We start from the raw sequence: 23,664 nt of genomic DNA, 5'->3' as shown, positions 1-23,664 counted from the left end.
TCACAGGAGCACTATTCACAACAGCAAGAAGATGGAAGCAACCCAAGTGCCCCTCAACAGACGAATGGATTAGCAAAATGTGGTGAAAAGTACAGGGGGATATTACTCACTCAGCCTTGAAAAGAAGTAAACTTCTGACACCAGCTACACATGGATGAACACTGAGGACCTTATGCAAACACACACCAGGGACATAGGACAACTCTTATAGGATTCCACTTGCAGAGTAGTCAAATTTACAGCGACAGAAGGTTTGCCAGTTCTAGCCAAAAGTGTGCAGAAGAAAGTGGAACACCCAGGGGAGCTATTATTGCCCTGAAAAAAAAACGAACAGACACAGGCAAGATGGTGCATGCTTATAATCCCAGTGACTAGGGAGGCTAAGGCAGGAGGATCTCAAGTTGAAGGTCAGCCTCAGCAATTTAACAAGATCCTGTCTTAAACAAACAAACCATAAAAAGTATGGGGACTGGGGATATAATTCAGTAGTAGAGCACCCCTGGGTTCTATCCCCAGTACTGAAGAAGGAATGAGAGGGGAGGGGAGGGGAAAGGGAAGGAGGGGAGGGAAAGGGAGAAGGAAGGGGAGAGGGGGAAGGGAGAGGGGGAAGGGAGAGGGGGAGGGAGGGGGAAGGGGAAAGGGGAGGGGAAAGGGGGAAGGGGAGGAGAAAGGGGGAAGGGGAGGGGAGAGAAGGGGAGAGGGGAATAAGAGGGGAGGGGAGGGGGAAGGGGAGGGGAAGGGGGGAAGGGAAATGAGAGGGGAGGGGAGGGGAAAGGGGAGGGGAACGGGAAAGGGGAGTGAGAGGGGAGGGGAGGGGAAAGGGGAGGGGAAGGGGAGGGAGAAGGGGAGGGGAAGGGGGAAGGGGAATGAGAGGGAGGGGAGGGGGAAGGGAAGGGAGAAGGGGAGAGGAGGATGAAGGGGAGGGGAGGGGAGAGGGGGAGAGGAGGGGGAAGGGGAGGGGAATGGGGGAAGGGGAGGAGAAAGGGGAAGGGGAGGAGAGAGAAGGGGAGAGGGAAATGAGAGGGGAGAAAAATTTTGCCCTTGGCTTCTCTCTCCCCCCTCCCTCCCCCACTCCCTTCACCCCTGCCTCCAGGAAGACAGAAGCAGCTACTGTCCCTAAGCAGGAAACCAGCCCTGAATTGCCTATCTACAAACTGAAATTTACTGGGGGAAATCATTTTTTTTTAATTTAATACAGAGTAATATATTAGATTTGCAACTAAACTCAATCCAACTCAATCAATCTGACACCACTGAAATAAGTCCAAGGGAAGGAATTCAGAATATTTCTGATGTACAAGAAGGCGTTAGAATGGTCTCTCTCCATAAAAGGAATGTTAGTAAGACTGAAATATAACAGCCCCCACGTCACCTGTCCTTCACTCTGATCTAAGAAAGACTGAAAGGCAGATGCCTAGAATAATGAGATGAATGCACTGAAAATACATACCATCTTCTCATAATTAAACTAGTATTTATTAGCTGCTGTGTACCATTTGCTGGGGTAATCACTTTGTACACATTTCTCTCAATCCTAACAATCTTATAAGGTAGAGCCCATGTTCCCAACCACTTCATTGAACAGCTTTTTGGTAACTTTATGCCAAAAAACTGCTTGGATTTCTATCCAATATACAAGCAAGAGAAAAATACAAAATTTAAGTAACTGTTGTTATGGAATAATAATCAGAGCATACAGCAAGTGGCATGTGGCTATTTACTAATTAAATCTAATTGCCATCATCATCCAAAAGGGTGGTGTGCTGCAAAAATTCCCAGATAGAGCCAACCATCAGGATCCCCTGGAGAATTTTCTTAAAATGTAGATTCCTTGAATGTAACCAGATTTAATGTAATGGCTGGAGCCTGATCATCCAGAAGTAAGGGAATCTGTCTGGGAGAGTCAACCATTGTATTCTCAAGATGCTGCAAACCTAGCCATTCTGTTACACGAAATCACTAGAAAGTTTATCTTTATAAGCCACAGCAGGCCAAGTGCGGTGGTGCTCACCTGTAATCCCAGCAACTCAGGAAACTGAGACAGGGGAATTGAAAATTTGAGACCAGCCTTAGCAACTTAGAAAGACCCGGTCTCAAATCAAAAAATTAAAAGGGATGGGGATGCAACTCAGTGGTAAAGTGCCCTGAATTCAATTCCTACTCCCAAAATAAATTAAGTAATTCTCATACAGGAGCCCATCCTCTGCAGGACAATGCCTCTGCCATTTCTGTGAAACTTATCAGAGGGCAGGCAGCACCACTTCCTCTCCCTCTGGGGGCCAGGAAGAGGGCAGGCTGTCCTGATCAGCCTGAAATCTGCTTTCTACCAGACAACGGTGCCATTCCACCCACACACTGTGTCACTTGGTCTTGGCGGCAGGGAAGTACAGAGTCGAGTTCTGTATGTACTATAATGTTCCTCCAGTGTTAAGTATCATTATTATTTTATTTTGCTTTGCTTGAGAAGCAATATTTGAAGCATTTTATTACAAAAGCAAACCACATTTATGATGAAAGATTTAGACAACCAAAAGTAGAAAATTTAAACCACCCCTTTTCCCTGGTCCCAGAGCTAACCAGTGTTCACATGCTTATATAAATACTCCTTGACATTTTTGCCTTCTTTTTTTAAACAAGTGAGAAAGTATTCATAATCTTTTTTAAAACTTATTATGATCACATTTTCATTACCCATGCATTCTTTAATAATGTCATTACATTAAGGCTCAGTGAATATTTTCTAGTTTGGATATTCAAGAACTTATCTACTACCACCTATTCATACCCTATTAGGCATTTTTCAAATTTTATTTTCATTTTTTGGGGGATATACATTTTTAAATTAAATTTATATTTTAAAAAAATATTTATTTTTTTTAGGTGTAGATGGACACAACACAATGCCTTTATTTTTATGTGGTGCTGAGGATCAAACCCGGGTCCCACCTGTGCTAGGCGAGCGTTCTACTGCTGAGCCACAATCCCAGCCCCTAAATTTATATTTTAACTGATAAACAAAACATAACGATTATGTATAATAAAGGGGCAACTGTTTAATAGAGGTATACATTGTGTCATGTTGACATAGGTTTAAACATAGCTACCTCCTCAGACATTTTGTCACGTTTAGTGATAACACTCAAAATCTCTTCTTCTAGCCTCCTCCCTCCCCAGCCAGGGCTGGGGATTGAAGCAGCATTTGAATGATTTGGGCTCAGATCATTCAAGCCTTGGGATGACAGCAACGCCAGCCAATATCCTGCACACAAACCCATGAGACTCTGGGACAGAAGCACCTGCTCAAGCCACTGCCAAACTCCTGACCTAGCAACCTGCATGAGACAGTAACGACTAAATTGCTTGAAGCTGATACGTTTGGGGGTGATTTGTTATCTAGCAATAGATTACTAATACAGATTTGCTGCTGAGTCTTGGAATAATTTGTTTCAAAGTCTGAGATGAATGCATAGTATGTATCTACTGGGGCTCAGAAAATGGTACCCCAAAGTATGATGGCATTTTGGCAAGATGACTGCTTTTAAATAAAGAACCAGAATCTCCCAAGCTTGTCCTGATCTATCTCCTTCCCTGAAGTTTTCTGAATTTCCTTTATCTGACTGAAAGCAGTTAGTTGAATGTAATAATCCTGAGCCCCCTCCCTGAAATCCCATCAGCCAGATAAGGTTAACTCTTACCACAGGAAGAGACTAAAGGTCAGGTCCAGACTCCCCTCCCAGAGGAACCTGGGCACAGCCTGTCACCTATTCTTCCTCAGCCCAAGGGAGAGCCTTTATCTGCAGAGCAAGCCAGTCTCTGTTTGCTATCTCTTCCCCTCACCATCCTGTCACCTACTATCACCTCCCACAGAAACCCCAAACCCACTCCTTTGTGTGGCTTGGAATGCTCTATAAACCTTACCATGTGGCCTGTTTTATGATTCCTATTCTGTGTGACTCCCATGCACATGTGCACATGGTAAGGGTCAATCTATCAATTTGTCAGTTTATCTCATAAACTCACATTATGGAACTTCCAGGTAGAGAGGAAAATTCCTTTGCCCCTGCAAATCCAACCACCCACCGGCATCTCCACTGAAAAAACGGCACAGACTCCTTTCAACCTGAAGGCATCTAAAACTATGGGTGATTCCATTCTGCCTGGAGGCTTCGAACCTTCATCCATTCACTTTTCCATATAGGACCCTCAAATGAATCTTTGACATCATCCTGAACAATGGTCCACTGTATGCTTTAAATATAGCCAGGCCCTGTGACTCTGCCATTGTGACTTATTTTTTAAATGGATGTGTTTCTTTCTCTTCCTCTCTACCTCTCCCCTCCCCCAGCTTCTCCCCCTCCCTAATCTCAGGGGAAACAGGATAATCTTTCTTCCCTATTCTAGGTAGAGTTATCAGCCCTTGAGCACACACCCACCACAGGAACAAAGTAACTCAGACTTGGGGGAGATTTCGGAAATGACTATCTCCCAAATTTACAAGTGAATTACAATTCTGGACAGGCAACACCTGAAATGTAGCCTTTGAATCACCTCTTTTTAACGCTGTTCTGGGCTGGGGTTGTAGCTCAGTGGTAGAGCACTTGCCTCGAACTCGTGAGTCCCTGGGTTTGATCCTCAGCACCACATAAAAATAAATAAATAAAAATAAAGATATTGTGTCCATCTATAATGTAAAAAAAATAAAATAAAATAAATCTTGTTCCTTCTGATGGGCAGAAGTCCCCTGTGTTTCTAGTTTGGATATTCAAGAACTTAAATAAATAAACCTTCTTTTTCCTTTTTCTCAAAACCCTCATTATTGGATTGGCATCAGAGACAAGGACAGAGCTTTAGGTAACAATCCCTTCCCTGTAATATCACAAGCTGTTGCCCCTCTCAACTTCTGTTGGTTCTGATTCCTCAATACGGCTCAAATTCACCCACATTTCTTCATCTCCACTGTTGCCTCCCCCATCTGAGCTACTGCCATCTCTTCCCTTCAACCTAAAGCCAAAAAGCTCCTCAAATTGTCACCTAAATTCTGTTCTTGTTCCTTGTTGATTGGCTCTCTAAAGGGCGGCCAGCTACAGGATGAAACTTGGGCTGGGATTACTGGGGATTGAACTCAGAGGCACTTTCCCCCTGAGCCAGATCCCCAACCCCTTTTTAGCTTTTATTTTGAGAGAAGGTCTCTGCTAAATTGTTTAGGGACTCACTAAATTACTGAGACTGGTCTTGAACTTGCAATCCTCCTGCCTCAACCTCCCAAGCCGCTGGGATTACAAGTGTGCACCCTCACACCTGGCTGGACAATGAAATTTGGAACAACTGAATTTGCATCACTTCTAAGGCCTGGGATCAACTGATCCTTGCTACTCCCAGACTTATCTTGCAACATTCTCCCTCCTCTCCATCACAGGGGCCTTTGTGTTACTCAGAGGAACCCAGCCCTTTCCTGCCCCAGGATATCTGCTCATGCTGCTCTGCCCACCTATAGCACTCTCTACCCCATTCTCAACCTCCTTGAACATTCCCATGATTTAATCTGTCTTTTCTTCAGGCTTCCAGACTCCTTCCACTTACTCAAAAAATCCTAGTTTCTTCTCTTCCACCCGATTACTAACCTCAATTTGGTTACATATTGATTTGTGTGAGTCCTTGAGGACGTGGATGGCCTTGGATGGCCATGGTGTGTGCAGACCTCAATACCTGTCATCAATTAAGAAATTTTTGAATGTGCTTTTTTAATGTGTTCCAGAAGTCTAAACAAGTTGTATATTCCCCACACAGTATTCAGTCTAGACCTCTCACTTACACACCTCAACAACAACATGAGTCAGTTACAACCTGCCTTTTCAGACTGTCACAAAATTTTAAAGCCACAAACATCAAGATGATCCCCTAACTTTCTCATTTCACCTTTTTATGTGTTTAAAGATCCTTTCATTATTGACAAAGATATAAATCTAACTTCTAGAAACATTTAAAAAAGAAAAAAAGAAAGCAAGCAAGCAAGGCTGGTATAAAAATAGTCCCTCAAGGCAGACAAGAAAAGCAATTCCAAAGCTCATTAGAAAACTAAATTGACCCCTGATTGATCTAAATAGGAACATTTTATTCTCGTGTTTAGGGTTTTGATGAATAATCGTTTCCCTTTCCAGGGCTCAGGGGTTTTGTAAATGCAGGGTCAACCATGACTTTGCAGGACAACGTTCTGTGATGAAGAAATCAGACAGGGGGCTGGGAGTCCAAGAAGTACTAGGGAGGGTGAAGCCCAGCACAGAGCACGAAGCCAACTCACTTCCAGTAAGAACAACTCTGACCTGAACCAGAGACAGCACGTCCGGAGCAGAGGCTGTGGGTTATGAAGGAGCCACACACAGGCAGCACTGCCATCACAGAACACCGCCCCAAGCCAGAAAAGAAAGGGCACAGCACTCAGGGTGGAAAAAACAGAAACCACCCAAGCCTCTGCCTCCCACCCACATCCAAACACTGACTCTAGCCCAGCACCAGGGCTCTCAATTCCAGGGTCGCCAGGGTTTATGCATAAATATGCAACTGTGCCAAACCTTGACCAGTGTTGCACACAGTAGATGTATGTGAAATTCAGTGGCAGAACCTGATCCAACTTGGGTCTATACACAGGCACATGCATGGGCTCATGCACAGAGAAATAAACATCACCTGGCACCAAAAACATGCATAATAGTCACTGAATTTGAAAAATCATAGCTTTGGTCATTCTGTGCATTGTGATAAATAAGGATATTTTTCTAAACTGCAGCTCAGGATATAATATTATTAAAATACTATGATTAATTCAATTTTTTGTAAACCATGTCATAAAGTCATATCATTTTTACTTTTAGTAAAGGGAAAAAAATCTACTAAAGTGAAATCTTAATAAAAGAGCTTAACCACAGACACCCCTTGTAAATTGTATACATTATTTTTTTAATGTATAATTTACCAGTACCTCACTGAAACTGTATTTTCTCAATAGTACAAAGAACATAAATGATATAAATGTTTACAACCTAGTAATCATTCTGGAAAGATGCAAAGCACAATGACATTGAGGATCAAAACAATAGCCCTATATAATTCATTCATATACAAATAAGATTTTGGTAATAATTCTCGTGTTGAACCTACTATTTTTTTTTTTTTTTTTTTTTTGGTACCAGGGATTGATTGAACTCAGGGATGCTTAACCACTGAGCCACATCCCCAGCCGTTTTTTTTTTTTTTTTTTTTTCTTTTTTGTAGTTTATTTAGAGACAGGGTCTCACTGAGTGGCTTAGGGCCTTGCTAATTTGGTGAGGCTGACTTTGAACTTCCAATCCTCCTGCCTTAGCCTCCCAAGCTGCTGGGCACATGGCTGAACCTACTATAATTTATAAAAAGGCTGCCACCCTGTGTTGGGAAAGAAAGCATGCCCTAAAACTGCCATTCAAAAAGAAGGTGGCAATGCTCAGAGACCAGCTGGGGCAATAACAGAAGAGAGGTGTTCCAGACAGACACCACAGAGTTAGCACTAGCAAACGGGATGCTAGCAGCACACCAGGTCTGTGAGGGGACCCTCCTAGCAGCAAGCCAGAGCCAAGTGCCCACCTAGCAGGGGCAAGGCTAGACTCCACTGACCATGTGGACCCCCTCAGTAGCCAGGAAAAGCATCAGGGAACTGAGATAGTCATCAAAGAGAAGTCAAACAAGGTCACACAGCCAAACAAAGAGGCTGGCAAAAAAGTCGCTGTGACGCCCAGCTACCAGGAAACTGAAACAATCTTGATATTGATAAATAATGGGATCAGAACACCCTTTAAGTTTGAGGAAGGAAATTCAGAAATGAAAGTTACAACCCAACCCAGATTAGCTTTAGATGGTTAATGTGCATTTCCCTAGCCATAGTCAAGTATTCTAACAGGTTTACAAACATGATTTATTAAAGTTTATACACTTATATAAATACCACTTAATCCTTAAAGCCATGAAATGCCCCACATCTCATCTACTAGTAGTTCAAAAAAGATCACCATGTTGAAGATGCTTTTAGCAAACAATAGGGCCAATATTATTCTATATAACTGACAAGAATTATTTTTCCCCCTTTGGTCCTGGGAATAGATGCCAGGGTCTCAAGTATGCTAGGCAAATGCTCTACTACTGAAATACACCCCCAGCCCTTTTCATTTTATTTTCCAGTAGGTACTTGCTAAGTTGCCCAGGTTGACCTCAAACTCACAATCCTCTTGCCTCAGTGTTCCCAGTAACTGGGATTACAGGGGTATGCCACCAAGCCTGGCCAAAAATTGATCTTTGACAAATTTTATGTAAAAAAAATTTCAGAGGACATCCAGTGAGCTTTGTTAGCATACAGCAGTACCATGACTCTTGTGCTATGTAGCTACTGTCCCCAAAAGAAAAACTCCTTGTTGTTTCATCGTGAGGGAAAAACTAAGAGTAGAAATTTCATCATCAAGGCTGAGGAATTTCTTAGAATTATCTTATTCTTGGTTTCTTTTCCTTCTTCCCATCATAGAAGTTGAAAGTGTCTAATCAGATAAGTCAACTGAAAGAGAGTAAAAAGAGAAAAATCTATAAAGGGCATATGACCTGCCAAGAAGCACTTTATCTTATAGAAAGAAGATGCAGTGTAAGCAAATGAGAAACACACACACACACACACACATGCACACACACACAGACACACACAAACAATAATTCAAACCTCTCCCTCCCAGGACCTGCTCACAAATGCAGACCTTCGGAAAAAATTTACAAGCACCCAATTGCTAGTGTGTAATTTGAGGGAAAAAACTGGAAAGAACAGAACCACATTACAAGCAATTATCTTTTTAAAATAATAATGAAGAGGATGCCAACAGTAGAAGAATGAGCTCACACACAGAGTGCTTGCCCTGTTCAGGCATGGTACTGCTTTTCCTGCATTATCTTTTTTTTTTTTTTTAAGAGAGAGTGAGAGAGGGGAGAGAGAGAGAGAGAGAGAGAGAGAGAGAGAGAGAGAGAGAGAGAGAAAGAGAGAGAATTTTTAATATTTATTTTTTAGTTCTCGGCGGACACAACATCTTTGTTGGTATGTGGTGCTGAGGATTGAACCTGGGCCGCACGCATGCGAGGCGAGCGCTCTACCGCTTGAGCCACATCCCCAGCCACACCTGCATTATCTTATTTTTGGTCAATGCTATAAGTCACATGCCATAAAAATCTATCCATATAAAGCACACAATACAATGGGCTTTAGTATATTCACAAAGTTGTGCAACAATTATCACTAATTCCAGACATTTCATCACCCTAAAAAGAAACCCTGCACCCATTAGCTGTCATTCCCTATTTCCTGCCCTCTCCCAGCCCTAAAACCACAAATCTACTTTCTATCTATATGGATCTGCCTGTGTGAACAGTTCATAAAAATGGAAATGGTAATAGGTGGCCTTTTGTGCCAAGTTTCTTTCACTTAGCATTATGTTTTCAAGGTGCATATGTGTTGTATTGTAGCCTTACCTGTACTGTATTTCTTGTTACCGCTGAATAATATTCAGTTGTATGGAAAAACTGATAGGTAACAAATGGACATGAATGGTGGGAATATGAAGTTCAGGGGTAATTCTATAAACTGGACTTAGGGTTCTGAATCCCACATTTTCTTAAAAAAAAAATTTCACCTAAGTCAATAGCATAGGCTACCTTCCTCAGCAAACCACCATTGACTGCAGAAGAAATGCAAGTCCAAAGGACACAAGTTACCCTAAAGAAGGAGACTTTCGTGACCTTTACACAGACCAGATTCCAGAATGCAGAAAGACAGAATAATTAAAAGCAAAGCCCCTAACCATCAAACCTGTAAGAACAAGTTTCAATTAGAACTGGTCAGCACCAGCAAAAGTGACCCAGAGTGGCCTTGGGTCTTTGACATGCCAGTTTACAACAAAATCTCCCCTCCGTGGGGTAAGACCATGTGTTTTGAGGACTTGGAAGTCTTACACGATCCTGTTGTCAGTCAAAGGTCAACAGGAGGATGAGCAGGATTCTCTGGAAACTTCCCTGGAACCCCAGATAAGACTGGAGGGCAGAAGAGGGCTTGCTGTTCTTCTCTCTGAGAGGACCCCCTCTTTGCCTTCAGAGAGTCCCCTTTTCCCATCCCTTCTAATAAACGCATGCTGCTACTGTGAGTGACAATAATCTGAAATCTATCCAGAGTGATCACAGGAACCAGTGAGAGAGGATATCCATGGTTGCTTCAGTGCTGCAGAAAATGTTACTTTGTAACAAACCATACTTTGTGGATACATTCATCAGGAGAAGGACATGTCAGTTGTTTCCACTTTTTGCCTGGGAGAATAATGCTCTCCTCTGCAACTCTGTACAGCTTTCTTGTGTGGACACAGGTTTTCTCCCCTCTGGAGTGTTCACTTAAAGGGGAATGGCTGGGTTACATGATAATGCTCTTTGAGGGACTGCCATACTGTCTCCCAAAATTGCTACACCATTGACCATTTCCACCAGCAGTGTAAGGTTCTAATTTCTCCACATCCTTTCCAATACTTGTTTTTTGTCATATTTTTGATTATGCCCATCCTAGCAGGTACAAAGTGGACTCTCACTGTGGTTTTGATTTGTATTTTCCTAATGAGTAATGGTGCTGATCATCTTTTCATGACCTTACTAGACATTTGTGTTTCTTCTTTGGAGAAATGTCTATCTCTTTGCCCACTTTTCAGTTGAGCTATCTGGGTTTTTTTTAATCCTTTTTTTAAGTTGTAGATAAATGCAATACTTTTATTTATTTTATGTGGTGCTGAGGATCGAACCCAGTGCACTCTACCACTGAGCCACAACCCCAGCTGTCTTTTGATTGTTGAGTTGTAAGAATTCTTTATATATTCTAGACTCCAGACACTTATATGATCTGCACATATTTTTCTCCAAGTTATTTTCTCACTTGCATTATTTTATTTAAATCCTGATGACAACCAGGAGGTTTTTTCAGATGAGTAGATAGAATCAATAAACAGTTGAAAAGAATTAGACACAGCCCAATCCAGGCAGCCCACGCCGTTGCACTGGGAGAGGGTACAAGCCAGCCCTCCATGTCTGTGGGTTACACAACCATGGATTCAACCAAGGACAGATCAAAAACTATGTGAATGAAAATCTTGCATCTGTACCGAATGGGTACACTTTTTCCTTATCATTATTCCTTACAAAATACAGTGTGACTATTTACATTGTATTAGGTATTACAAGGAATCTAGCAATGACTTTAAAAAGTATACAAGCAGATCTAAGAAGTCATAAGCAAATACTACATCATTTACTTGAGGGGCTTGTGCATCTATGAATTTTGGTATCCTGGGGGTCCTAGAAATGATGCTCCTAGTCATCCAAGGGCCACTAACCTGTGAGAAACACAGAACTCCTTAGATGCAGTAGCAACTGGCCCTAAATAAACAGGATTAAAAATAAATATATTAAATAGAAACAGAATGACTGAAGCTTGCAGAGAAATACCAGAGGGCCCTCCTCTTGTTTATACCAGTCTTTTGAACTTGAGAAGCAAGATTAAAATACAGCACATTCAGTCTTAAAAGGCAAAACTTGGCCTCTGAACAGTGTCTATTCTTTTCTATTGTAGGAAACTTTCTTTCTTATTGAGTTATGTAGTTGAAACAAAGGAATTCAGAATACAAGTGGTATTTTTGCTGAGATTCAAACATTGTAAATAGTCACAGTGGGTGTTCTGTTAGGTGGAGGACTACTTCTTAGTCAACAGCCCCCTCCTTTCAAGATGTATGCCTCCCCCCCTCCCACCCAAACACAGCCACTCTCTGAGATGAGGAACAAAGCCGAGTTTTTGCAACTGAGATATCCTTCTGATCAGTTGCTCTTTCTTCTCTTCTTATTTCTGTTTCCAGCTATCTGAAGCATAAAAGCTAATCTACAAATGATTTAGGATGCATGTAGAATTCTGCTCATGCTAAATAAGAGAGTAGTAAAAGGAATATGCTAAGTATACACATAATGCTTGAAATACCACACTGTACCCCATAAAGCGTATGACAATTATGTGTTAACTAAAAAAATAATAACATTTTTAAAAAATAAAGTTTTTTAAAAGAAAATGCTAGATCTATCAGTATTGGCAGAAAAGGTATACAATGTGTTTAGCTAAGGCCAATACACACACACACACACACACACACAGAGAGAGAGAGAGAGAGAGAGAGAGAGAGAGAGAGAGAGAGAGAGAAGAGAGATATCCACCCCAGAAAAACAAATTTGTTAAACAACATAAATAATATGATCTATATTTATAATCCAAAGTGGGCAATATATATCCAGGCACAATGGCACCCGCCTGTAATCCCAGCTAATCAGGAGGCTAAGGCAGAAGGCCAGCCTGGGCAATTTAGCAAGACCCATTCTCAACATAAAAGGTTAAAAAGGGCTGGGAGTCGCACGCCTCTAATCCCAGTGGCTGGGGAGGCTGAGACAGGAGGATCAGGAGTTCAAAACCAGCCTCAGCAATGGTGAGACACTAAGCAACTCAGTGAGACCCTGTCTCTAAATAAAATAAAATAGGGCTGGGGATGTGGCTCAGTGGTTGAGTGCCCCTGAGTTCAATCCCTGGTACCAAAAAAGGCAGGGGTGGGGCGGGGGGAGCTGGGAGTGCAGCTCAGTGATAGAGCACTTATCTTGCATATGCCAGGCCCTGAGTACAAACTCTAGCAAACAATATAAACAAACAAACAAGAAAAATCACCCAATGATGGGGATCTCCACAGTTCCTTTGGAAGATAAAAACATATACAGATAATACTTAATATAAAAAGGGGATGGGAGGAAGGTAGCATTTTATCAGCTAATCCTATAGACTTTAAAAGCCATGGAAGTAAATGAGTAAATATGAATAAAATTAGCAAACACACATATTTGGTAAGTTTTGTTGTTTTTGTTTGGGTTTTTTTTTTTTTTTTGTATGTACATGTGTGGTGCTGGAGAGTGAACCCAGGGTGTTGTGCATGTGAGACAAGCACTCTACCAAATGAGCTATATATCCCCAGCCCTTGGTAAGTTTTAGTGACTCCACAAATGTGGATTTGAGTTGGAGGCAGAAATTCCATTACTTCCATTAATTAACTAATTAATTAATTAATTTTATTATTTATTTATTTACTTGTTTGTTTATTTATTTGTTTATTTATTTTTGGTATCATGGATTGAACCTGAGGTACTTAACTACTGAGTCAGGACCTTTTTAACATTTTAATTAGAGACAGGGCCTTGCAGAGTTGCTAAATGCCTTGCTCATCTGCTGAGGCTGGCTTTGAACTTGCGATCCTCCCGCCTCAGCCTCCTGAGTTGCTGGGATTACAGGCATGTGCCACTGCAACTTCCATCAATTTTTATATTGTTCTCCAATCCCCCCACCACAAAAAGAAAGAAAGAGAGAAAGAGAGAAAGAAAGGAAGGAAGGAAGGAAGGAAAGAAGGGAGGGAGGGAGGGAGGGAGGGAGGGAGGGAAGGAAGGAAGGAAGGAAGGAAGGAAGGAAGGAAGGAAGGAAGGAAGGAAGGAAGGAAAAGAAGACTTTAACACTATCTTAAAGGAACACTATAGAGTCTCATTTTATAAAAGGTCAAACAGAAGTTAAAGTATAAAACAAACAAGCAAAACAAAATCCCTGCAGCCAACATGGCAAAGAGACATCTTCTCTAAACCACAGGAGAAACCACTGTGTCTCTCTTAGGACCTTCTCTGTAATTCTGAGGCTGACAGTAAACCAACTTTATTATTTGTTAAGCTTATGGTTTATAGTCCTTAATGTTCAAGGTATGTTTCTCTTTCCTTGAGATATAAAACAAACTCCTTTCCTAAAGCAAAAAAAGAAAAGAGAAAACCCATCTTATAAAAACTAACTTGAACCACATACACAAATAAGTTGTTTGATTTTTTCCTTTTTCTTGAAAAAACAAATTTTATTGAGCATCTGCTATGTGCCAGGCCCTTGTTCCTTTAGATAACATCATTCTTATTTGTCGTTCTCAAAGGTTTCTTCTACCTACTAGAGAATTTTGAAATCACTGAAGGAAGGAATGTTCGACACCAGACTTTCTTAAATGTCCATGTGATAATTCCCATCAGCCTGCAGGATGGGCCTGCATGGGATGAGAAGAGAAAGTGGTGAGGAGCTCACATGCCCTCAATTACTCAGTCGCTGAAGATTATCAGTAACAAACACAATCATCTCCTCACATGGGGCTTTTAACATTCCTAGAATTGTGCTCTTGGCTCTCACTCAACAAATAACTGTCTTCTTGAAGATAATTTTCTCCTTGAAAAATAGAAGCTGGTGGGATTAATCCACAGGAAAATCAATGATTTAGGGACTAAGTGTCATCACACTGACACGACATCGGCTGGTCTACGACAGAACCTTACCTTCCTTCTACAGGTCACCTACGTGCTTCAGAAATGGAGATTTTCTGAAAATTATTCTAAATGTTCCAAAATCCATAATGTTCTATTCTAAATCAGTTAAATATTATCCCATAACAATTGTAGTGTCCATACAATGACTGACGGGCACAGAAAAAGATCTTATCTATAAAACGCAACTTTTATTTATAAATTAATAAAGAAGAACTGATGTGTCCAAGTGACTTTGTTGTCTTAGAATATTTTTTTTTTTGACAAATCCTAGCCTCATATCCGGCCACTTCTTTATAACGTAGGTAAAAATTTCTTGGAAGTGGCATCTCCCACGGGTATATGCTAGCTGTTTGCAAGTAAATTAACATAAACTGTGCCACTTTAGCACTTTAGCCTTCATACTCACATGATAATTACACCGTCTAGGTTCTCATGTCAGATTAGAATGTGATGCACATAAAATCTCTAATGGCTGCCATAATACTATCCCAAATTACTGAAAATAAATTTCTTTCACAGATCAAATTACCACTGAATCTAGATTTAAAAAAAAAAAAAAAAAAAAAAAGCGCCTTGTTAACTAACCTCTCAACTTCTTCACTTTTCCTAAAATAGAAGTCATTTAAATTCCACTTTCAGTTTGGCTATTCACTTGTTTTCTTCCCAAGTAAGCTTGAACACTATGTTGGATGTTTCTCTTTAATAACATCCTGCCAAATGACACTGAGAGAAAACCATTAGATCACATTAACTGAAGCATTTGGCTTCAGAGCAAAGTGTAAAGAGTGCATGATCAGGAGTGGTTTCATCAGAGCAGAATTACCAATCTACTCTTCATGATCCATTACAGAACCCCATGCAGCCCCTAAAGCTGAAATTATTTAGGTCCTTCCTTTCCTACTTCCCCATCATCAGACAGGCATATCCATCCCATCTATCCCACACAAAAATAAGAACATCTTTGTCTAGCAGGACTTTTTTTTACATTAAGTATCAGTCCGCTGCCAAAGCAAAGGGATGAAATTTATTTCAGAGAAGCAGGATAAACAAGAAAAACTCCTCACCATTCCATGTTTTGTATGCAGATGTCCATGTCTAAAAGAAATGAAAACCATATCTTCTGTGGTAGGCCAAACAACGCATTCCCCTCCCCAAACCCCAGCAAAAGGTACCCGTGTCCTAACGCCCAGATCCTGTGAACACATTTGGTTACATGGCAAGGAGTAACTGAAAATGCAGAGAGAACTCAGGTTGCCAATCAAGTGGCTTTAGGAAAGGGAGACTGTCCTGGATCATCCTGATGAGCCCAATGTAATCCCAGGTCCTTATATGTGAGGAAGGGGAAAGCCCGAGAGTATCAGAGCGAGGAAAGTGAGGGGCTCCACCCACCATTGCTGATTTTGAGCTGGAAGGGGACTGTGAACATGGTCAGTCTGTCGGAGCTGGAAAAGACAAAGAAACAGATTCACCTCTAGAGCCTCTAAAAGGAACGCATGCAGCCCTGCCAACATCCTGAGAGTAGCCAACGAGACCTGTATCAGACTTCTGACGTCCAGAGCTGAAAGATAAGAAATCTGTATTGTTCAAAGCCAGCAAACTCATGCCAATTTCATACAGCCGCAAGAGAAAACCAACACACCCCCTCATCTGCAGCACATCTTGGTCATTCAATCCCTGCCTGTGAATCACGAACTAGGAAGTATAAAATCACAAGTAGAAGCACAAAGTAGCCCAAGGCAGAGCTTGTGGGTATCTGAGCTGCTAGCCCCAGCCAGGGTGATGTACAGATCAGCACCAACATACAAAATCTACACAAGGGCAATCTCACACACACACTGACACCAAATCAAGGAAAATTGACCCCAGTGGCTCCTTTTACCTTTCACAGGGGAAGCATAAGAAACAGTGGGGAAGCAGGTCACAGTCAGAAGCAATTCCTGCAGGTTATCAGCTGAGCTTCCAGTCTAGAAAATCAGCATGTCACTCCAATCAAGGAGAAGAATCATCCTCACACAAGTTCCTTCCACCACAGCTAAACTCAAGAGAGGAGTGAGCTCAGCTTTTGGCAGCAGAATCTTAAGTATTAAAATCCATGCAGTGAGCTTTGGCATAATTCAATTTAATTGCTCACCAGAGCCAAGATATTCCCAAGTTACCAATCTCATAGAGTCCAGGTACTTTCCTTCGAGGTACTACAATAACCCCCTATACTATGTACCACATGATGTGTATCCTAATCACCTTGGATAGAAAAACCTCTGATCATGAAATTCCTCACACTGAAAACCTCCAAACAATGCTCACTGCCTTTAAAATCATTCATATCCAGGGGCTGTGGCTCAGTGGTAGAGCATTTGCTGAGCATGTGTGAGGCACTGGGTTTGAGTCTTAGCACAACATATAAACAAATAAATAAATAAAGGTCCATCAATAACTAATAATTTTTAAAAAAAAAATCATACATATCCATATGGAACTGGAATAAGTACATGCATAGAACCTACTATGGTATATGGCACACTTTTCTATAACTGACCCTATTAATTCTGATCCTGTACCTGGACCATCTTCCTTCAGCCCCTGTGAGCCTATCAGATTCCATATAGCAAATGATCCTCTCTTTGATGAAGCCTTGAGACAGAGCCTCTCCTCTAGCCCTGTGCCCAGCCCATTCCCACATTTTAAATTTAATTCCTATTATAACAAAACAATCTATATATCCATGCTTACACGATCTACTTTCCTAGTGAGATTCTTAATTCTTAGAAGGAAAGAATTATCTTATTCTCTGGTCTCTCTCATATAGTTTCATAGGTACCATCAATATAAATAAATATTTACTGAATCACTAAAGTAATAGCCTGACATATCCTTAGATGAAAGAAAAAAAAAATCCTGATATTTCAGAAGAAATCAGGAGTTGGCTATATAATAAAACAACTTCTTCAACAGAAATAATTCGACTCCAGTTGGAGAAGATAATGCTAAGTGAAGTTAGCCAATCCCAAAAAAACAAATGCCAAATGTTTTCTCTGATATAAGGAGTCTGATTCATAGTGGGATAGGGAGGGGGAGCATGGGAGGAATAGACAAACTCTAGATAGGGCAGAGGGGTGGGAGAGGAAGGGATGGGGCAGGGGGTTAGAAATGATGGTGGAATGTGGTGGACATCATTATCCAAAGTGTATGTATGAAGACACAAATTGGTTTGAATATACTTTGTATACAACCAAAGGTATGAAAATGTGTGCTCTATATGTGAAATATGAATTGTAATGCATTCCGCTGTCATATATTAAAAAATCAATTAAAAAAAAAAGAAAGAATTCAACTCCAGTGAAAGTTAAATGTTTTAGAAGTGTTTTTGCTTTGTTGGTTTTCAGCAGGGAAAGAGTCTAATGGGAAGAGCAGAGGGAAGAGTTTGTATGCCCGCCCATCTGCAGTTGTCGCTATCTCAGAATCAAATTCCTACCAGCTGAACCAGGACTAGAAGCTGCCCCTGAGAGAGAAGAGTCCAGACCCAGCCTGAAAGCAAGCGAGTCACAGCATTGCAAAGACGATCCAACCAGGCCAACTCATCCTTGAGCATCTCACACTCCACCAGCTCTGGGAAAACCAGGCTTCCAAAGTGTCAATTTCAAAATTAAGCTACTATTATAATTTAAGACTGATGGCAGCCAGCATTTGTGGCAATTCACTAAATACATGGACATATGCAGAGAATTAGTTAAGTAAAAGCTGGGGTGGTTAGTTCCTTCATGGACATGGACAGACTAGAAGTCAATCTTTTCCTAACTTCTTAATCAAAAGCCTAGAAAATGCACAGAAAAGAAGATGAGCAAACATACGGTCCTATATGATATTAGTTGCCAGGTGCCTTGGTGTCTGTATTTTTAATTGAAGGATCATAGTGTATCCATCAAATATTACACATGATTATTAGATTCTTTTGAAAACATAATGAAACTCAAAGTGCTTAGTACAAAGAAAGCTGGTTCAAAATTATGTTTCAAATAGCAAACCAATACAACGTAAAACTTAAGAAAAATGAAATGGGTATACCTACAATTAATTCTCTACCACATTTCTTACCACAACAAACTCAACCTGAGCAAGCTGGCACACAGTAGGTCCTCAACACACCTGAGTGGTAACCACAGTGCAATCTCAGTTTCAAAGGTCATTGGTTGTAAGGACCCAACATATCACTGCATCAAGTTGAAATCAGCTTTTCAGATCACATAGAGAATGGCACTTGTCATTTTTTTTTTTCTAAATTCTCTGCCTTGTTTCTAAAAACTATTCAGGTGTCAATGCCAACCTTTCTACCTCATCTTGGCAAAGTTTAATTGGAACAGGCAGTTTCTCATGACCTTCGAGTCTGTGTTCAACAATGAAATCATTTGGCTTTATATCCTATCCAGTTATTAATCACATACAACAAAGGAAGAACTTTCACACGGAAAATGTGAAACCTCTCCCGGCCAACATTCACTCCGGTTCCCATTCAGTTACAGCGAAGGTCATCAAAGACTATGCAATGACCTCGTCTTTTTGCAAACTACATTCAACAATTTGCTGGAGAGGAAACAGAACAGTTATGTGACTCTATGACAAATGTTCCTGGAGCTATGCAGTCAGAGAGCACACTGGGGGACAGCAGCTGGGCCCTGGGCAGAGGGGAAGGAGGGAGGAGAGGCAGGGAGTTGGGTGCCCCTGCAGGACCCATCACCTGGCATGGGATGCCCACACCAGGACCTCAGCAACCCCACCTCACCCATTTAAAGAAAGCCAGTTATTATATTCTAGCTGAAATTAACTTTTTAGAAATCAATCTCAACAACTGTATTTTTTTTCAATTAACAAAGCAAATGTTTACAACTCTGTTCTTTGTTTGTTGTTGTTATGATGATGGTTCATTTGGCCCTTGATTTTATTCTCTCAATTGTGTGAGGAAGTGGCAGCATAATAAATATAATCCCAGGAATCGACCTGTGCCTGTAATTAACAGGCACTTCTTTCCTTCCAGCCCTACAAAGCCCCGCTTAGCATCCACAAATAGGACCATCTGTTCTGCCCACAACTCCTGGATGGTTTTAACTCAAACACAGGCCTCTGGACTAAGTCCACAATTAAAACTCATATTGCTCTGTCTGCCAAGCTGAAGATATTTCCTAAGGCATTAATAATAATCAGCTCAAATGAAGGACAAAATTAGGAAAGCAAGAGATAAAAGGTTTTGTTTTGTTTGTTTTTCCTATCCCTTTCCTAATACTAGTCGGTCTTTATATGCAGAAAGACACAAATGAAGAACTAATCTTTCAGAAATCTTGCAATTCCCTAAGAGTTTTAGTCAGTTTTTTCACTGCTGTGACTAAAATACCCAACCAGAGCAACTGTAGAGAGGGAAAGGTTATTTGGGGGCTCACAGTTTCAGAGGTCTCAATCCACAGACAGCAGGCTCTATTCCTCAGGGCTCAAAGTGAGGTAGAACTTCACAGAGGAAGACTGTGGCAGAGGGAAGCAGCTTGCTTGATGATCAGGAAGAGAGAGAGAGAGAGAGAGAGAGAGAGAGAGAGAGAGAGATTCCACTCCCCAGATACAAAATATATGCCCCATAGCCACGCCCCCAGTGAACCACCTCCTCCAGACACACCCCCTTGCCTCTAGTTAACTCAGTTAATTCCATCAGGGATTAATTCATTGATTAGGTTAAGGATATAGCCAATTATTTTTCCTCCAAACCTGCTTGCATTATCTCACATGTGAGCTTTGGGGGACACCACATCTAAACCATAACCCGAAGTCAGTCCACAGTGTGAAGATGTGGGCTGAAGGTCACGTCTCCCAGGTACACCAAATGCCACTCTGCCATGGCTCTAAAGCATTCTGTAGGCTAGACATGTCTTCAAAGGATTTCTTTTCTCCAGATCTGATCTCTTCTCTTGTTTCAAGAGTCAAGGTCAAAGGAAAATTGCCTAACATACTTTGTTTCCCTGTGAGAAGCAGACCCAGAGATAAACATTCAAGTCTTAATAGTTTATTTTGGAGGTGGTCCTAGAAAACACTAGCAGGGAGTAAAGAAATGAGACAGGAAAGTAAAGTTGGCCAGTGAAACGGTCATTATCAATCAAGTTACCACTGCAATTCACCCGGGAACTTGGACAACCCATGTAAAATGCTCATCTCAAAGTTGGATCAACTGAGACAGCAGAGAACTAGAGAATTTGTACCTCAGCAGTCACTCACTGGGGTGAGGGTTGGCGGGGGGGGGGGGGGGGGGGGGCAGTTGGGGGTAAGGGACTGGCACTTCCTGCCAGCCCTGGGTGTGTATGAGCTTGTCCAGACAGAGCATGCCTACAGGCAAAGGAATGTTGGTGCCCACAGCTGTAAGTCCTAGTACCTGGAAATGCCAGAGAAGAGGGTATGAGTGGGGCCAAGAGTCCCTGCTGTAGCTAGGATCAGAATTATTTCCTGAAGGGTACTTAAGTCAGAGGTACCATGTTTCTTTAAGGATACACATCACAGAATACAAAGTTCTTTTCCACAAAATTACCTTTCAAAAAAGAGGATGTCACCTTATATTTATATGCTGAGTGGTCTCATATTATGGAAAACCATCAATTATTGTCTTAATACAAAACAGCAAAGTACTGTGATGGAAAGGCACAGCCATGTGAAAAGACCCCAATCGATGTTCTACATAGAGCTATTAAAAGGTCAAGCAAAGAAACTGAATACAGACTTGGTTATTGAGGGCAAAGACGGAACAGCAGAGACTCACATAAAAAGGTGAGTAGACAATGGCCATTATGAGAATCTTAAAATGTGGCAATACAACTAAAGAATACAGGAAATGAGCTCCTCTTGGCCAGTAATTCCAGAAATTGAACACTAAACAATATGTAGTATTAACAACTGTATGCTAGCTGGATGGCAGAGATATTGGAATTTATATAAAATAATGGTATAAAGTTTATTACACTTAACTCAGTCCTCTGTAGAACACTAGTAATGTCTGTCAATAACTGCAAAAATTAAACTTACCCTAGAAATGATATTTCTAGAAATTTATCAGAAACAACTGAAATGAAGGACAGTAACAATGACAATAATGATAGGAAATATTTATCTAGCACTTAAATAGCTATGCCAGACTGCTCGAGTCTATTCTAACTGCTGTGTCAGGCTCTCAACTGGAAGCCACTGTGCCCCTAGGGGACACCTGGCAGAGAGAGGTCTTTACTTGTCACCACTGGTGGATGGAGACCAGAGGTGATGTTAGCCATCCACCATACCCCACAACAAAGAATTATCTGTCCCAAAGTGGCAATAGTGTCCTGGCTGAGAATAGGAGCAGTAACAGTAGAAGTCGTCATTGTCCCCAGGGTACTGGGGCTATATCTGCCCACTTATATGATCCTCACAACAATTTTATTGCATTTTTATGGATAAAATACCCTGTGGATAACTTTTTTTAATTATTTTTGTTGTGGATGGACATCATATCTTTATTTTATTTTTACGTGGTGCTGGGGATCGAACCTAGTGCCTCATGCATGCTAGGCAAGCGCTCTACCTCTGAGCCACAACCCCTACTATTCATTTGCCAATGCACTATAATCTGCAATGTTGAAAAACTAGAAATAACCTGAGCACCAAAAAAGAAAAAAAGAAATTATGACATAACTACCTGATAGAAATTTGGAAAATGTTCATGAAATCATGTAAAACTAAAGCAACAAAGAAAAACATTACAAATATTACACAATTACAATTATTTTTAAGTGTGGATACAGAGACTAAATGAGATAATAAGAAATAAAAATTACTATTCTGCTAAGATGGTAGCAAAATATTTTTTACTTTATTTATTCTTTTATCTATCTATTTATTTATTTATTTTAAATACATGACAAAAGTTACCACTTTTGTCTCAATCAAAACAGATGGGCTGTTTTAACTGCTTTATATCTATACACATATAGAGCACAATTTTTCGTATCTATATATAAAGTATGTTCACGCCAATTTATGTCATTATACATGTACTTTGTTTTTGTTTTTTGTATTACATTAGTATTCTTTGATATAACTATGATTTTTAAAAGAAAAAACTCTCAACAATGGAGAAAAAAATATGGGAAGCTTTTTTTAAAGATTGAAATATCTTTACCAACACAGTTTTGTTTTGTTTTGTTTTTAAAGAGAATATTTTTTAATACCTTTATTTTATTTATTTATTTTTATGTGGTGCTGAGGATGGAACCTAGTGCCTCACAGGTGCAAGGCAAGCACTCTACCGCTGAGCCATAACCCCAGCCTCTGACAACACAGTTTTAAAAATAAGAATTTCCATGGGACAGTACAAAATGTTGTAATGTTATTGATTTAAATTTTGAAGTGACAACACCATTCAGGGTAAGGCTAATTAATTTGGATTTTATATCTACCTCTTTCTATCTTTTGGTTGTTTCGTGGCACAGTATCACCTATAGAGAAACAGCAAATTAAATCTCAATTCAGCCAACTTGATTCATACTAGTGGCTCTATTAATAGTAGTAGTAATTAACAGGAGCATTAATTACAGTGGTTGCATTATTACTGGTGCTATAATTAGCAACATTTATGGAATGCATCCTACATGGATTACTATGTAATTTAATTATCACAATATCTACATGGAATGGATGCTTTTACTGTCCCCTTTTTCCACAGAGTTTACTAATACTGAAAAGTGAGCAACTTGCCCAGGTATTTCAGTGTTAGTAAATGGGAGTACCTGAAGCAGAATTCATGCAGACTGACTCTGAAGTCCAAGTGCTCCAATCAAAAGGGAAGGACCTGCTCCCACATGCTCCTCCTCACCCAACACCAGGGAACCAATCACATCTGCAACACGAGATGTAAAAACTGGCATCTGAAGTAAGTTTACTAATTTGTCTAAGATGACTTAATATCGTAACGGATCTTGTTGCAAATAATTATTTTCATAATTACATTGGCAAATAAATGTTTGCTAAGAAACAGCCAAGTAAATTCAAAGGAGAAATAGATAAGGCCATCAAAGTGTCTGCAGGAAGTCCTGGGATCAACAGTTCTAACATGGGGAGGATTTTCAACTAATCTTCCAGTCCCATTGACTATTCTGTTCTCACGTATTTGTGGATTTAAAACACACACACAAAAAAAAAAAAAAAGAAAAGAAA

At 40.6% G+C, this 23,664-nt stretch overlaps 1 protein-coding gene and 1 long non-coding RNA gene across 7 annotated transcripts in view; both read right to left on the bottom strand.

Annotated features, from left to right (window-relative positions):
* The window catches only part of UTRN (utrophin), a 529,451-nt gene that overhangs the window by 437,980 nt on the left and 67,807 nt on the right, over positions 1 to 23,664 (bottom strand). The window lies entirely within an intron of this gene.
* On the bottom strand, positions 14,061 to 16,471 carry LOC308649087. Its single transcript, XR_014021994.1, has 3 exons — positions 16,334 to 16,471; positions 15,519 to 16,012; positions 14,061 to 14,180 (listed from the first exon to the last, which is right to left on the bottom strand). It is a non-coding gene; the product is annotated as an uncharacterized lncRNA (long non-coding RNA).

The sequence above is a fragment of the Spermophilus citellus genome, assembly GCF_964194105.1.
Source record: "Spermophilus citellus genome assembly, chromosome: 5".
Classification (NCBI taxonomy): domain Eukaryota; kingdom Metazoa; phylum Chordata; class Mammalia; order Rodentia; family Sciuridae; genus Spermophilus; species Spermophilus citellus.
The sequence above is the reverse complement of the archived record's forward strand: the minus strand, read 5'-3'. Positions and strand labels throughout refer to the sequence as shown.